Source organism: Vidua macroura, chromosome 5 (genome assembly GCF_024509145.1).
Source record: "Vidua macroura isolate BioBank_ID:100142 chromosome 5, ASM2450914v1, whole genome shotgun sequence".
Classification (NCBI taxonomy): Eukaryota; Metazoa; Chordata; class Aves; order Passeriformes; family Viduidae; genus Vidua; species Vidua macroura.
In genome coordinates, this window is record NC_071575.1 from 34044243 (window position 1) to 34062594 (window position 18352).

The 18352-nt window shown below is 38.3% G+C and overlaps 1 long non-coding RNA gene across 1 annotated transcript; it reads right to left on the reverse strand.

Annotated features, from left to right (window-relative positions):
• Positions 1-7974: 7974 nt before the first annotated feature.
• Positions 7975-12760, reverse strand: LOC128807664 (uncharacterized). The gene is made up of 3 exons (XR_008437233.1): positions 12670-12760; positions 8681-8760; positions 7975-8022 (listed from the first exon to the last, which is right to left on the reverse strand). It is a non-coding gene; the product is annotated as an uncharacterized LOC128807664 (long non-coding RNA).
• Positions 12761-18352: the final 5592 nt, after the last annotated feature.

An 18352-nucleotide genomic window follows, 5' to 3' on the forward strand; every position in this document is an offset into this window, starting at 1 on the left:
CTTCCCAAATTATTAGTTAAGGTGGTCTACCTATAGTCCCAAGGGCCAGCTGGATGGTGTAGCCTCCAGCCTGCCTTGTGATTCTGCCATCAATGTCATGTGTTTCTTAGCAAGGACTGTGTAAGTACAGACAGTGTAAGTCTTACAGAGAGGATTCCAGATTTAGCAACAAAGCCCCTGTGTGCTAAGTACTATACAGAGCAAATTAATAAAGAAAACATCTTCCAACTAGCATAGAGGTCAATGAGGAGATGAAGGGAGGTTAACAAGAGCAGAATTCCTGTCATTCTTTCTGATTTTTTTAAACAGACAATACTATATGAATTCTGTGTTTATGAGCTGAGGGGATTAAGCTGGTATGGCTAAAGACATGAAGCACTCTGCTACTTATGAGACTGCATATCTAGAGAGGGGGAAAAAAGCTCACAACCCTAAATTACTTGCTTAAATGAACCTTTAAAAAGATAGTGATGTACAATAAGCCCTGCAGGATTTAGGATGCTTATCAGCCTCAATGAAGTCTTGCTTGTTTCTGCTCTGTGTCTCAAACATTATTCTAAGTGTTGAAAATATGTTTTCTCCTGTTGCACTCTCTTTCAACCATATATTTTCAAAGCTGACAGGTTGAAAATACATTCCAGCCTTGAAAATACAATTTTATTTCAGAAACAACTTTGATAAGTTGTAATTAATGACCCTGAAATAACTGCATCAGGTGTTAAAACACTCATGGAATGATACATCCTTGTGTGTGGGAAGATAAGAATTCAGCAAATCCAGGGTATAGCTTCATTGCAGGTGACCAAAAGAGCCCCAACTCTATCCTCATGCATTTTTAAATTGCTTTTTTAAAATTAGTACTGCTACTAAATGGTCAAATCAGAAACTGGAAGTCTTGCCAGGTTAATTCTTTTTTGATATACTAGAGTGCATAGAAGCCCAGGCATGTATATTCATAATCTTGAAATCACACATTTTGGACAGAGAACATCTGGCCATCTTGCAAATCTCTCAAGTGTTCAAAGGCCTGCTTTAGAACAGCTGAGACTCAAGAATATTGAAAATTATTCCTTGAAACTAGATTGTAGTTCAGACAATGAGCTTATACAGGTAGAAGAAGAAAAGTATGACAACATATGTGGCCCTCCACAAACATCATATGCTGCTGTAGTAGGTGCAAGCTGCATGGCCACTCATCTTTAAGCAAAATATGTAGAAAAGGGATGGTGAGGAACAGAGTCAGTCTCCTATGTCCCTGGAGTGCTGGATGGCAGAGCTAGCCTGAGGAATGCAGTAGAATGAATGGCAGTAGAAGTCATGAGCCTGATCTGATAAGGAAGCCATGTGGAATGGAATTTCACGAGTGTGAAACTCCTTCTGAGACAGCACAACTTTTGCACCACGCTTTGACAGGGGATATGCCAAAGGACAAACCAAATCTTTAATGCTACGTAACCGCTTTCCCAGAGGTAAGCAGAGGTCAGTTTCATGCAGAATTCTGATATAAAATGTGAGGAAATAAAAATATGAGAGGAAAAACAGGATGCTAATCAACAATATATTGTGATCCAGGAATAACAGCTAACATCATCATTGATTTATTTTGTCTATTGACCAAAAAGCTTGTTTTCTTTCTGCTATGTTGTAAATGATATCTCTTTAATTTGGAGAGACATTTTTTTATCTTCTTACTCTTCTTTCCTGAGATGAATCAAACATTTATAGTTTTGATACACTTTCACTGAAACTTAATTGGATTGGCATTAATATTTGTATGTTCTACCAGCAGCACTCTTGGAACTCTTAGTTTCTTTACTTCTAACTAGCAGAGTCCTCTCCTCAGATTGTGTCAATCACTGTATCTTGCAGATGGGTGTGGCATGCAAGGGCAGTACTGTAGAGCAGGAGTGCCCAGCCCACAAGGCTCAGTATGGCAGTCTTTGGAAACACAGAACTCAGCCATAAGAATTAAGATAGACTTCAGTTTGATTCAACAAGTAGGAACAAAGTGCTCCAAGTCAGAAATAGTTGAACAAAAAGATTTGTTTGCGACTATTCAGAACAAAAACAAACAAAATATCAAAAACTAGTTCCATAAAAAGGTTAATTATGAAACAAATTTGGGAATGCACTTTTATTTACGATATTGTGAAATATGGAAATGTTCTAGAGGTTATGAGAAACCTTTGAAGGAAGTAACTATTCTATCACGTGGTCCCCATAGAAAACTTTCATCAGAAATTTCCCGTGAAAAATGTCTCCATTGACAATAGTGACTTCTATGGAGATTAAAGGAATTTCTCTTATATGATTGTCCCTAATCTATTTTCTCTAAATATTTTACATTATGTTTAGCTATAATATTGGAAGGAAGGGAAATGTGGAGGTGCTATTGAAAAGATTACTGTTAATCTTTGAGTATTAGTAAAAAGATTCGGTTTTTATGCTTTTTACTGTAGAGGGAAATACGTATTCCCTATAGAAAATAGAAATAATAAACAACATGCTATAAGTTGCTTGAGCCAATGTTAAAAACAGGGTTTGCAAATATACTATATGTATATTATTATTATTGAGAAGTTTAATTCAGGTTAATGGGCACCTTAAACACACTAAGGCTTAGATCCATTAGTCCTTGTTGGATCCGCTATGTGCTTAGGGTGCTCAATGGACAATTGTTCTAGTACTGGTGTCCCCAGGATGGGACCAAATTGTCAGTGTCTAGACAGAGGAGGGAAAGGACAATGCCCATCAGGTGGTTGTGCTCAAGCAGAGTGTATCTGCAAGGCTGATGGTCAACCATTCCCTGGCTCCTACCAATAATTTTTAGATGAAAAAGATAATGCTGTAATTTTTTTTTGTTTGTTTCATTATTTTGTTCTCTTTTATTATTTTGTATACTTCTATTAAGACTGTTTCTTCTTAATGTCTAGCAAAATGCAACAAAGGTTTTTGCAGTTTTCTCAAGTATCCTCTCCCATAATTGTAATTTAAGTTAATGTTGAGACTATTTAGAAAGCATTTCCCACTCTAATGCCAAAGTAGAGGCTCTTTTAACTTTCTCTAATTAGATCCTCTTCAAAACACAGAAATTAATCTTCCACCTGCCCCTTCTAATTATTAATCCTCTGATATTCAAAAACATGTATTTTCCAGAAGAAATACTTGGTAGGAAATTTCAGCATCTTTTGCTCAGTAGGCTCATCACCAATCTGTGAATCTTGAATACTTTTGCTCCTGGAACTGGTGACCATTGCTGTCAACTTCTTGTGCTATTTCACATTATGCACACATACACAGTGTGGCAGGCTGCAAAGGCAGTAGCATTTGGGGGATTGGTGAAAATCAGTGGCTGATTTTTCTCCCTTTACCACCAACATGGCTGAATATCACAGACACAGAGCAGTCTTGGGCATACATCTTATGTGGAAATAGCAAAAATGGCTGGGAAATCTTTCATCCTACTGCAAAAGCTTAGACTTTCTGATGAAGGAAAGGCCTTTAAAAAATTGAAAACCAAAAAAGATAACATGGTTCTTCAATTGATCTTACAAGTGCAAAATGTGTTCTATGTTTATTCTTGACTCCATGTTTGTGACTTGCTTTTAATATTTGAATAAGACTAGTATCACCCATTTATTGTTGTTTATACTTAGTGATAAAAATGCTCAAACAAAATTCTTTTAGAAGAGTTACTTGTTTTGAAACACCTCTCGGTGCAGGGTAGAATGTTGACATTTCCAAAAATGGGTCAGTGGGGTACTTTCAGAAATGCAAAAAATTATTCTTCCTCTTGGAAATGTAGCAGGTATATTGTGTTGTTATTGATTACTTCATACTCTTAGATAAGGAGTTTCAAAACTGTTTTCTTCTCAATATACATGGCAGACGCAGTATTAAGGAGCTTTCAACAAACCCAAAGAAGGGTACGGGTGTATAGAAAACCTGAAAACATTTACATCTACATCATCTATATTTTAAATACATTTTCAAAAATCTTTAATAATCTTACAACAAAAGACACACCACAGTATTATGCTAAATCACTTCAGTTTATTGGAACAATGTTTTCAATGTAAGGCATCAAAATAAAATCACCTGAAAATTGAATTTGGTAGTTACTAAAAGAAAATAAACAGTATGTTTAGATAATAAATGAACAAATTTGTGATAAACTCTAGAGCCAAGTTCATAGATGAATACTGCTTTCAAAGTTATTAAAATATTTTGGTTTTAATCTTGGTTTTTACTTAAATATTACATCTTTTAGCATGTAAGCTATGCTTTTCTGTTATTACTTGATATATTAAAGGTTTTGATTACAAAGAAACAATCACTTGACATTTAACTTTTGATCTGTTGCCATCAAAGTATGCAAAGGAGCTCTATAATGTCATCCTACAATTTAAGAATGGCATTTGTAATAACTTTGAGTGCCACGGCAAAGTGAAATAATAATTCATATTATTATATTTGAATCCTAGGAGAAGAGATTTGTTTTCATTATGGTTTGAGGGTTTTGCACTGCCTTTCTCTTTTAGAGGTTGTGGGATCCATTATTTTGGTGGAGGTAAGGAAATGAGGATTGTAAATGTGTATTAAAAGAATTACTGATGATAAACATTGTAGGTTTTTAGGAAAGCTATGGGTGTATGCGGGTTTTATTTATTTTGTGAGGGTTTTAATCCCGATGATCAAGCCAAGTTTTATCCATAAGATTTAATTTCTAGATGATTTGTAGAGGGAAATTGAGATGTAATAAAACTGTCCCATTTGAGGTCATTTGTGCAGTTTCGCTAATTTATATAAAGTTTGCTAGCTTATAAAAATTGCTCTTATATAAACTGATCTTACATAACTTTTTTTACTTTTCATGATTTACATACTGAGTGAAAAAATTGGTCCTAACTCCTCCACAGCTTTTGGTACTCTCCCCACAGTTCTTGGGGCTTTTTTTTTTCCTAAGCAATGAACTGATCTTACTTTACTATTATTTTCTGGTAAATCAGTGATTTTACATGCAAATATATATTCTATGTTATCTTCAGTAATAACTTTTCAAGTCACAGTTGTCATTTTCTCGCATATTTCACTCATGTGAAATGAGCAGAGAAGCAAGCTTCCTACCAGCTTTCTCACAGAGAGAGAAATGCAGTAAGATGACTGCAAAACTTCAATACACATCACAACCATTTTAGCTGCTATTAAATTTGGTTTGTTTCTGAAATGATGTTCTGTTTAGATTCCTTTGTTGAGTGCCAGTGCAGCTAATCTGCTAGTGCATTTTCATCTGCAAACTGAAAAATTGTGGAAAACAGAGGCTGGAAATGTTTGGAAAACCTTTATGCATTTTGAAGCAGGGTACCTAACTCATGGATAGATATAACTTACTCAAGTTCAATGTGTATTCTTCTCAGTAATTTGAAAAATTCTTATATAAGAAGAGACCACCTTTCAAAAATATTCTGTGTATTTTCTCTGGCAAAAAAATTTGCTATTTGGTCCTACATACAAATTCTTGTATGGAATTTTACCCTGTTGTTTAAAATTAGAATTAGCTAAATAACAAAATATAAGTGATGGATCACTAAACTACAATCTAAAAAAAAAAAATGTTTTTAGATAACTTTTACCTTAAAAAGACAATGTAAATAGAAGTCTAGTTTGGACAGGCATGTCCAAACCCCACTTATACAATTATCACCTTACTTTTTAATACATTAAAAGGAAATAAAAATGCCAGGGATGCCTATTATGGGCACAGAAATAAATCAATCTTTTTGCCCCTTTGCTTCAGGAGTAGCCTTAGTGTAGAAATGTTATTAAACTCTCTGTACTTAATGGCTACGCAAGAGGCATTTGCCAGAGCACAGGACATACCTTATTTTAATGAGCTGTCTGTAGGGTTACTTCAAGTCAAAGCTTGTAATTTGACTTTGCATAGGTCATAGGTCAAGAAGGTATAACATACCTTCTTCCAGCACAAAGACAAATCCAGTTTCACCTCAGCAGCCTGTGCCTTTAATATGGTTTTTTCCTAACCATCTCTCTCTACTTAGTCAATAGTTCACGTGTCTCCTTTGGGATCCCCTTTCCTTTAAAATATCTCTCTCCAGCAGATAAACTCAATATGTCTTCATGAAAGCATAGGTACAATCTGTGTTCTTTCTAATTTCAGTATTTTTTTTTCCTAAAGATTGATTAATGAAACAACCAAAAAAAAAGTAACACAGTGACATGGTTTTCCTATTGCTAGGACATCCATAAAAATAATAGATGAGGCAAAATATGAACTCAGCGGCTTGAATGCCTTTCCTACATTAATTGTTTTTATTTGCATTAGTATTTGAGAGGACAGAGCAGATAAATTCAAAGGAAATACAGGGCTGAAACCGACATTAGTCTTGTCATGTTTTAATATCTGTAGTCATTGTTATTGTGCACAGCTATCTGTGACTCTTCTGAAACAATTCAAATAATCAATTCATCATTTCATTTTGATTATCCTTTTATTAGGAAAGAAAATCTTCATGAAAACCAAAGGGGGCAATAATGTATGTCTACATTACACCCTGTGTGTTGCATCCTGGGGTTTGGGTTTAGATTAGGGGTTTTTAATATATGTTAGATAGCCAAGTTCTGTAATCCTGTGCACCCCCTGTGTTTTCCCCTCCCCCGTGGTGGTTCGCTCCTTGCTGCATGCTATTGGATGCATTCCTGCAGACACTCCCTGTCCTGTCCAGAGAGTTCCCTGCCAGTCACCCCGATCCCGCATCCCCATTAACCCAGGGACGCAGGAACTGCCCCAACCCCGTCTCGGTTGGTTGCTGTCGTTGCCATGGCGTCACCGCCATGGCAGCCGCCTCTATTGGATGGGAGGCTGTGGGTCCTCTCATCCCGCCCCGCATAAAATCCTACACCACCAGAACCCTGGCGCCATTTTCTCCCATGCGAGTGCCGGGAGTGGTCGCGTCTTTCCACCAAACTGCGCCGCATGAGCAATAAACTGTTCCTGCCAAGCACGGAGTAAATGGACAAATTCCTTACTTCTTTGCTGGATCCCTAGCACATGGTTACAGTGGCTGGCCAGCTCATGCGCCCGGGACAGGGAAGCTGTGCCCGGGAACCTGCGGCAGAAACCTCGGCAGCACATGGAAGCTACGCCACAGCCAGGCTCCCAAGAGTTGCATGCAGCCGGGGAAAACAAAGCAGCGTCACACCCGTGGATGTGCCAGCTCAGCTGGTGTGTCATTACTTCACTCTGGTTTGTGGTGGGGACATATCCAGAGCAGTAACCAGTACACAGGCATTTTTAGGACCCTGTATCAGTCAGAGAAAGGCTCTGAATCCCCTTCCCTCCTATCAGACACTGTCAACAATGTGCATCTTTATCTCCAGCTATCCATTAAAAATTTAATTTAATAAATACTTTACACTAAAATCACACCAGATTTAGTACTGCAATAATATTTTATATGCTACTCTATTACGAACTGCTACTTTATAGGAAAACAATTTGTATTATATGAAGATTTCTTAAGTATTCACAAACACAATTCTTCTGTTGTCCCATGAATAACAAAGAACATAATTTACAATGTTTCTGCTACACATATGATTACTGTGTCAAGCATATAGTAAAACTTCAGAAAGCTTTGAAAGCACCATTAATCACAAAGTGCTAGCCCAAATGTTAGCTTAGCTTCTCTTACCAACCCCAGTAAACCAGCTTTATTCAGAAAGGAATGTAGCATCATTTGAAATCTGAGGAGCCATTGACTTAAAACAATGACCATTTTAAAAACAAATTTGAGTTTGAAATATTAGTCACCTTCTTTGTTGAGAATATTTCTTGCTTAAAGTGTAACAGTGGGTATGTACCCCTGAAAAGGAATATGCTTCATTATTACACCAAAATGTTCTTTCTCCTTCCTGAGTTATGATCTTCACAGAGATCCTCCATCAGTTCTTGACTCCCAATAGCAGTGGAACTATTTAATTTTCATCAAAATTTTCCAAGGCCTGAAAAAGCAATAGAATAGGCTTTGTAAATCCTTCAAATAACTTTATTTTCAGGAATACATAAACCTGTGATCTAACATTTTTAAGCCCATGTCTATATATGTGTTTTCCAGAAAAGGTGTTGTTGTACACCTGCTTACAAATGAAAAGTTAACCTTTCATGAAATCAGAAATAGGTTGTAAAAACAAAGGAAAAAACCCAGCCTGAACTAACCTGCAAAACCAACACCTAAACCTAGCAGGTTCATTGTATATCTACATTATTTCAGAGGAGTAAACAAAGGGTGAAGGCATTGACCTGTGCAGTGCCAGCATGAGCAGAGAGACCCCTGAAAGGACCAATGCAGGCTCCCATGCCCCAGAGACACATCTAGTGCATATCACTTCTCCTGGCTGTCACTGAGCCCTCTGCAGGATTTAAGCAAAGAGCCACACAAGGCCACAACTGTCTGACTTTATCTCTGTTAAAACACTGTAAGAACAGCAAGAATAAGTCAGTGATCCTTTACTTAGCAATGGAGAAAAAAAAATAATGAGTGACTGGGTATGTGTAGTGGCTTCATTCTGTTGGCTGCTGACACCTTGATAAGAGACCAAATTAAAAAAGGAAGATTTTCTAATATCCTTGTGCCTTTTTCTAACAAAGAAGATGCAATACCTTTCCTAGTGTAAGAATTCAGGCTGCTGCATTCCTGCTGTCAGACTCCATGAAAGAATCTCTGCAAGTCAGCATAGTGGCTGTGAATAGGAAAATGAGAAAACAGCAGTTTCAGAAAAATCTGCAGTTATTCAGTCAGGGTTTAAATGGTGACCTAAACCAAAAAGGCATTATGCAGTATAGGACAGAATAAAGGACTAATTTTACAATTTTAGGGTTTTATATTTAAAACCAAAGCAAATTTAATTCATTTTAGAAATATCCAAGTCACAGCAGCTGCTGTTAGGACCTTGAGGGATGACTTCTACTTTCCCTTCTCATAACATTTATAAACACCCCTTTTATTTTGACAAACAATCCTGCATCATTCTCATTTCCTTTCATTGCATTGATATTGACTGCCATTGATACTAGTTATTCTTTCTAGTACCTTATTTCATGTGGCTAAAATTTGCTGTAATGGAAGGTGGTTAAATGGATTCCCTTCATAGATGGGAAGATTGGAAGATTTTTAGGGCAAGAATTATTCTTTTTCTATCTGAATAGTTCCCAAGTGTAGCTAGCCTTTGTTTTCCTGACCAAAGGCTCATAATCATTGCTGTAATAGAAACACAAAGCCTACATTCCATTGCCAATGCCTGATTTAATGTAGCTAACATGGTGCATAGGGAATTCTAAGTCCCAAGCTGGGACCACGAGAGATGCTATGTTGCTACTGTAATAATTACAACAACAAATTTTATTGTGCAGCCTTCCTCAGCAGTTGTGACCAAAATCTTAGGAAAAAAAGTGTTATGTTTTGTTGACTTTACTACTATGAAATTTAATATAATAATAATTTAGTTCATATTGCTGCTATGACTTATGTTTTACGATTGTAACCCATTCTCTCAACATTACAAAATAAATGCTTACATGTAAAATTGGTAAATGTATTATATTTTACATTTAGCCTCAGAGCACAGTAAACATGTCAAATCTAACAAATCCCAGTGTCTTCCATGTTAAAAAATCATATAACCTAAAAAGTATATTTCATTTTGATGAGTAGTTATGTTCAGGTTTTTAAAAGTAAGTGGTGATAGAAATAATTCCTGAGGAGGCAAGATGACAAACAGGGTTAGAGGAACACCACATCAATCTTAATCACTGCACAGAAAAATTTATTTCATCTGACCGGTATAATACTTATGGAAATAACAGACTCCTTATACTTTAATCTCCAGCCACTTATTAATGAATATAAGAAAACTGTGCTTGGATGCATATGTGCATATTGACAATGCAGCCAGCATTTTACACACTGCACTCGAGAGAGGATTTCCATAAGGGCACTGCCCAATAAATACAAACATAGAAGTGATTTGCTGCAGGGGAAAGAGGGGTGAAAGTGAAAGGAGGCACAGTGTGTAGGTTTGAGCCTCCAGCCTGGAAATTCAGGTATCACATCTGTATCCGCAGTCATGTATCCCTCACATTAGCAGGGAATAAACTGGGCCACATGTCACAGAGGATTAAGTACAGGCCACGGCACAAAAGAGCAGCTGGAAAACAAAAGAAAACAACTTGGTCCCCATTTGCACTAGCAGAAATAGATTTTTTGGGGTGCTATGCTTAACTGGAGCCTTTGAAAAATATCTGTAGCCACTGGCAACTGGGGTGAAAGTCAGTTTTTCCTGAATTTAGATCTGCTGTGTGGGTACCAGCAGGTCCATGAGGGTGCCAAGCTCTGTCTGGGGGAGGAAGGAGATGTTCAGAGAGGTAGACAGGAGGCTAAAACACCACTACCATCAGTAGCTGGGCTGGAATTCAACATCTGTCTGCTCGTCAAGCAGAGGGTGCCCCAGGTCCTGCACCAAACCCTCACAGGGGACAGGATGGCCACAGCGGCAGTGGGTGCCCATCCCTGCCCCAGTGCTGCCCCACTCGCCTCTCCTTGGCCGGCAGCCTGCAGAGCTGGGGTTTCTGATAAAGGGCTGAAGAACTGGTAATGACTGAAATAATCCAGATACACACACTGAGGGAGGTCAACATTTTTCAGTCAATGTTGCCTTTTAGTAAGAAGGATCATACCTCTATTTTCAGGCATTTTTTTCCCCACATAAATATTGCATATTTTACAAGGATGTTCACATGGAAAAGGTGAAATACTATATACAAATACTATAAAAATGCTAAGTTATCAATTCTAACCATTAACTGACTTATTTTGTGCACACATGGGATGATCCAGTCTTTAGTTACATTTTGATTTGAATGGTTTCTTGTATCACTAGCTAAACAAGTAGCTATGTACTTTTCTCATTTGACTTATCTTCCTATGGCCCATTTAGCACACACCTCATATATATATACATATATATAAAAATGGCTTATTTCACCTTTCTGGAGAACATCTTGACTTAATGTAAGCCTGAGTGTATGGAAAACACCCACATCCCTGATACTGGGCCTCTGGGGAACAAACTAATATAAAAATGTCATAATTCAAGAGAAACTAAATTTTATGATTCCATGATTTGGCCACCCCTTATAATGAATGAATTTTATGTTTCATTCTAGGTTCTTGACTATTGCTTGTATTTTATTCTATGACTAGCTGCTATAAAACACAAATACAGTGTTTCCAGTACCCCTTGTTCAAACTTTTAATTACTAATATTAAACTTTATAAGTTATACAGGACATATACAGGTACTTAAAGCTGTGACTGATTCCTATATTTTCTTTTCTCCAAAATAATATGTTACTAAAATTCTGCAGGGAGAATTTGGAATATTATATTGTGATGGTATATCCAGTTCAGCATGGAAAATCCTCACTAAAAATTTACTGAGAATATTTTTTCTTAATCATAACATAGGTCCCCTGTGGGGAACAACATGCTGATGGGACTGTTGAAGTTGTTATAATTTGTTTTTATCATTGTTGTTAGATGATTATGACTATAGAAAGTGTGAGACTTGAAGCCGTAGGGAATGTTAAAAATGACAACTAATTTTAACTGTATGCATGACCAATGGCTCTGTCTGTAGGATGGTACACCTAGGAGGATGTTTACTTGTGTAGATAAATAGAAATTTAAAAATAGCTGTTTATTAAGAAACAATAAATCCCTCATGAATAGAATTTATATATAAGTATTTGATTATATTTTTGATGTACCAAAAAACTAAATCTTTAAGCATTGCAAAATCTTTGCTAAAAAACATGAACAGGTAATTTCTGTGTGTGCTTGCAATCTGCATTGTATAGGGATGAGTGAATTCCTGGTTAGTGTGGTTTACTGTATAACTATAGAGCAGAGCAGAAGTGAGAACAGAGACACAGACCTCACAACAAACTGCAGAATATAGTAATAATTACTTCTTTTTTTCATGACACTTGAGTTACTACTTTTAGCTTTTCAAACCTATGTAAAATAGAATGTATTTTCTTACAATATACACATTTTCCAATACAAATTTCTCAAGGCTGACATGTTTCCAGTACTTTTTGGATGACAAGTAGTGGAATGTTGCATCCTGGAGTTCGGGTTTAGATTAGGGGTTTTTAATTTATGTTAAATAGCCAAGTTCTGTAATCCCACACACCCCCCGTGTTTCCCCTCCCCGCGGTTGTTTGCTCCTAACTGCATGCTATTGGAGCTTACCCCAGTCACTCCGGCAGACACTCCCCATCATTACCAGAGAGATCCCCGCCAATCTCCCTGATGCCGCATCCACACTAGCCCTGGGACCCAGGAACCACCCCAGCGCCGTCTTGGTTGGTCGATGTTGCTGGTGTTACCGCCACGGCAGCCGCCCCTATTGGACGGGAGGCCGTGGATCCTCTCGCCCTGCCCCTCCATAAAATCCTACCCTGCCGGAACCCAGGCGCCATTTTCTCCCATGCGAGTGCCGGGAGTGGTTGCATCTTTCCATCTAACCGCACCACGTGACCAATAAACTGTTCCTGCCAAGCACGGAGTAAATGGGCAAATTCCTTACTTCTTTGCCGGATCCCTAGCGCATGGTAACAGCGGCTGGGCAGCCCACACACCCGGGACACGGTAGCTGTGTCCGGGAACCTGCGGCAGAAAACCCCAGCAGCACGTGGAAGCTACGCCACAGCTGGACTCCCAAGAGCTGCGTGCAGCCGGGGAGAACAAAAGCAAACGCCACAGTGGAACAAACAGTAGAGGGGCTGCCTTTAATGGAAAGGACTGAGCAATAGCTATAAGAGCCACAAATTAGACTGACTGCAGGAAAATTACATTCAACAAAATCCAGTGATTGCACTGAAATGATTCTTCACAAGGCTAAATTTAAAACAGATTTTCTAAAACTCAGGAAATAACTACAGAAGGATAAGAACAAGTGCAGGAAAATTATTTCCAGCAACGTGCAATGATGGCACTGAAAAGCAATTAATTGTGACAGTAAATTTTAAAGAACTTTTTTTTACGTTCAATTTGAGATGGAGGGGCTACTGAATATCTCCTATACCATTCAATTTTTGGTTCAAGATATTGTTTGGTGTTTCTGTCATTGCCATAAAAAGGATTAAAGCTTTCCTTCCAAGCCCAAATTTCCATGTATAATCTATTTAGCATTCAGCAATACCTCATTATCATCACAGACTAAATGAAGCAGAATGGTGTAGTAGCTTGGTTTGCATTATTCTACATCATGATTCCTGACCCTAAACTTAATTCAGTTAAATATAGCTGAATTATTACTGTCTTTTGCAAATTGGGTTGATGTCCTTGCCTTTCTTCTTCCAGCACTGATTTCAAGCTATATTGTAAAACATTGTGTGGTGGGTTGACCTCAGCTGGGCACAGGTGCTCACCAAAGCTCCTCTATCCCTCCTCTCCTTAGCTGAGCAGGTGATAAAAATGTAACAAAAGGTTCCTGGGCTGAGAAAAGGACAGGGTGACATCACTCACTAGTTACTACCACAGGCAAAACAGATTTGACTTGTGGAATGTAGAATAATTTATTACTGAGCAAATGAGAGTAGGATAATGAGAAATAAAACCAAATCTTATAACATGTCCCCCGATTTCCTGCACCCCCTCCCTTCCTGTGGCAGGGGATGAGGAACGGGGTTTCAGTCAGTTCATGTCACATTGATCTAATGGACATGGGGAAGCTCCCAGCAGCTTCTCACAGAACCCACCCCTGTAGCCCTCCCTCTACCAAAACAATGTTAATCAATACTTCCCCCATCCCCACAATCTGAAAATTGCAAATACACACAAAATGGATCTCTTTATGCTTTTCAACAACAACAACAAAACAGTCATAAATATGTTACAAGCCTTTCAGAGGAAAAAAGAAACAGAATTTATGTAGCCTATTGTAAATGTTAGAAGTAGATGTAAATTATAGAAATTAAAAATTACTTAGGAATTCCACAAAGAAAAATCTCTGTCACTTTAATCTTTTCTTTTGTTTTGTTTTTGTTTCTGCAAAACTATAAAATTCAGAGACTTTAAAGTTACCATTCAGTCCTCAATGCACTACTGCTGCGTGTTGCTTTTCCCACCCCGGTTGGCTCCCAAGAGCGCAGCCTGGGGCCTCGGCTCCTTGTCGGGGTTGGCACGCCGCTAATTCTGGGCGCTTCTGCGGCTGCACCCCGGGATGGGATGGCTGCGCGTTGTCGTTGGCACGAGGGAAGGAAACGAAGAGGCAGGGAATTGTCCAAACCCGTCCGCATTGTGGCTGGGCGCTTTATTGGTCGCGGAAGCAGCGATGGAGAAGACATGGCCGCTCCCAGCCTCGCTTGGACGAATCTGGCGGCGAGGCTGGGGTGCCACAGAGTGATATAGGGGTGGGACAGGGGAGGATGGGAGCTCTCCACCCAATGAACACAAATGCCGTGGCAGTGACATTTGCCACAACCGCCAATGGGCACCCGATGGGGGCGGACACAGGGGTTCAGGGCCAGTGGGACTGCGAGAATGAGGTGACGAGCATGGAACTGCCGGGGACCGGACGGGGGAGTGGTCACAGGAGTGGCACGGGAGAAGACCCAATGGCAGGCAGCCTGGGGCTAACTTCCGTGGGGGGGATAACACAGGGGATGCACAAGGATACATGGAACCGGTAAGCTAACAAAGATCAGAACCCCAAATCTGAACCCAAAACCCAGGATGCAACAATGCACAATAGTAAAACACTACTGTAAAAAACATGTTAGCATATATTGTGTTCTGAATTTTCAAAGTACCTGATCTTCTCTTTTACTTCACATAGAAAATAATGGAAGCTACTATTAATACAAAAATTAGCTCACAATATAAACTGGTCTTTTTCTATAAGTAAAAATTTAAAAAATCTTTAATTTCTCATACTTTAGTTTCCCCATTTATCTTCAATTCTTTTAATTTAGAGGTTGCTAAACCTCTAAGAGTTGTGTATCTGAACTACCCTTCAGAGAGGAGGGTCCTTGCTTTTTCTTCTCTTTCAGTGCTATTAAAAGAAGGAAATTTCATTCATCCTTCTTAGACTCTGTAAATCCTCCCAGCCAACTGAATATAGCAAAAGCCAGCCTCCATTTTTTGTAAAAACAAGATCCCAACAAAGACTCCTTTGCTGGTTCCTTTACTGAATAAAAGTCAAAAAGTCAAAATAAGTAACAAAGAACTGAGGGTAATTTTTTCAGATCCCCCCTCACTCTCCTGGTAAGTGGTAGAAAATTGAGAAAGAGCCTGGACGAAAACATTTCATGTTCATAATCACTCTTAAAGGAAGCAGTCTCACTCTTTCACTGAGCTGTTTTAACTTCAAGATCACATATAACTCAGGAGAATAAGGTTTCTTGCACCACTCAATAATTTATTTCCAGATAACTTTTGTAGCCACATCATATTTATCTCCAAAATACTCTTTTTATTAATAAATGGGAAAATTCTCTTTTAATTGTTTTCAGTCTGCTTCCTGTCTATTTAGAAAGAAAAACAACAGAATATAAATTAAATGCATGAAAATACTGATTGCATGAGGGAGATGACATCAATTTTCTCATTTGGCTCATAAAAAAATAATAGAAAGTCAATTATTTGCATAATTCCATAGACAATCTTCACCAGAAAGGCACTGAATCCTTCATCATATGAAAGGAAGCAATGTGTGCTGCTCGTTTTAGCTTTCAAGCCTGCCTACAAGTCAGTAGGCAGATAAGTATTTCAGAATCTGTGATTGAGATCTGCCCTTATAGTGTGCCTTCAACAAATTACAGAATATACAAATAAATTTCCTGTAAAAGTACTGATGATCTCTTCTGGGAGAATTTCAAAGACAGTCTTTTGCTTTTTCTACAAGCAGTGTGTTCAATATCTTTGAAAACCACCACTCAAACTCCTTCAAAACAAGGCTGTGAGAAAAAAAAAAAAAAAAAAAACAAACCAGAAAGACTACTTACAACATTTAAAAGGCTCCATTTCATTCAAATGCTGTGGTCTTTTATTACCTAAAAAAGAAGGCAGGTGAATGGAAATAATATTGGATTTTCTAAATGAATGAATGCTTTTACGAAAATCTGTCTTGGGTCCTTAGCCACTGAGTTTCAGGTGCTTATAGTGGCAGAACTCTAGCTTTGCTTTTAGCCAGCAAACAGGAACACAGGATATAAAAAACCTGTTTCTTGCCTATTCACTCTTGTGGGGAACTATCTTCAGTGTAGCTAACTATCTTCTGGTATGGATCAGAAAAGAACTGCTTAAGAGTACAGACACTGGACATGTTTGAGGGGATATTCATCTGAATGTCAACCTCATTTCTTGATTCTTGCCTATTCACTCTTGTGGGGAACTATCTTCAGAGTAGCTAACTATCTTCTGGTATGGATCAGAAAAGAACTGCTTAACAGTACAGACACTGGACATGTTTGAGGGGACATTCATCTGAATGTCAACCTCATTTCTTGATTCCAAGCAAATGAATCTCAGGAAACATGGCACATACATAAGCGCTAAAATGGCAGAAAATCAGCACTATCAGAAGTAGTTGGGAATGTTTCCCAGGGAGAAGTCTTTTGGGAGAAAGTCAGAATTTGCTTTCTCTTGAACAACCTTAGAGCTGAGATGAGGCAGACCAGACCAACTAACCTCTCTAGGCATCACAGACTGCAAACAGGCTTATGTGCTCTGCATTCAAATCCAGATGCAAAGGAAAAAGAGCTCTATTCCATGGTACATGTAAAAGCAAAGACTATTTCATAAAGCATTTAGCCTATTTATGAAATAGCCTTTGCTTTTACATGTAGCGTATCACTGTACATGACTAGAAGTTTGTAAAAAAGGATTGTGAAGCGACAAACCTCAATGATTTAATTTGCAATCACATTAATCCTCAGGTCTTTGCTTTGGTTCTTGATTTCAATGGAACTGCAAACCCTCCCCAGCAAAATATGTGTGAAACATATTAGAATAGAGAGCAGTCTTGAAATCAGAACCCAGTTTTTTGGAAGGAATGATAGGTGCTCACTCTAAATGAACAAGTGCTTTATCCTCTTCCCATGGGCAGGCAGATGTTCAGCCATCTCCAGGGGAGCAGGGCTCCATCACACACAATGTCTGCTTGAGAAGACAAGCCCACCCCTCTAAGCTACCCCACTTCCTTTTTCTTCCCCCAGCTTTATGTACTGAGCATGAAGCCATATGGTTTGGAATATCCCTTTGGTCAGATGGGGTCACCTGATCTGGCTGCGTCCCCTCCCAGCTCTTTGTGCACCCCCAGCTCCCTCACTGGTGGGGAAGTGTGAGGGGCAGAAAACGCCTCTATGCATTGTCAGCACTGCTCAGCAATGGCTAAAACATCCCTGTGACATCAACACCATATTCACCACAAATCCAAAACACAGTCCCATACTATCTACTAGGAAATTCAGCTCTATCCTAGCCAAAACCACTTTACACAAGGACAAAGTCTCATTTAAAGGATAATGTGTTTGAAAAATTTACAAGCAATGCTTACACATACATGTATATATATATCTCATTGACAGTATTAAAGACAATTTCTTGGTCATGGTAGGACTATGTATCTTAAGCTGAGGAGTATGCAGCCTCAGTAACTTTTAATATTTTTCTTTGAGAATCACTGACTGCATTAAACATCCAGAAAAATTGCATTGAAAATTACATCATAATTATCTCTGAGAATTGTACAAGATCAAATTTCTAAGCAAACTAACCACACCACAATTAGAAGAAATAAAATGAGGACACAGGCAGTTACCTCATGAACTTTTAAAATCAGCTATAAATTCATTCTGTCTTAGTAGACCTCTAGGCTGCATTGTTCCCCCTCAGGTTTGCTCAAGCAACTTAGTTTCCCAGAATGTGTATACCACAGCAGGGACCATTTTGCAAGCACTGCTTGCAGTTGAAAATACTGTTGAATAGTTTTGTTTTGCTGTTTCATGCGTTCCTGAGAATTGCACCACTCCGCTTTCAAGTTCTTCCTCCCTTTTCTTCCTGCAATTTACAGACAAAACTAAACAAAACTAAAAGAAAAAGAACATTTATTTGGCTATCACTTCTGAGCTTGTTATCCATCCTTGTCTACCTGAAACTTTGAAATAAATTTAAAATTTGCATATAAGAAATTAAGAGTATATTAATTGCAAGTTAGGTAATTTAAAAGAAATTTATAAATCTAAACATCAAAACCAAATAAATTG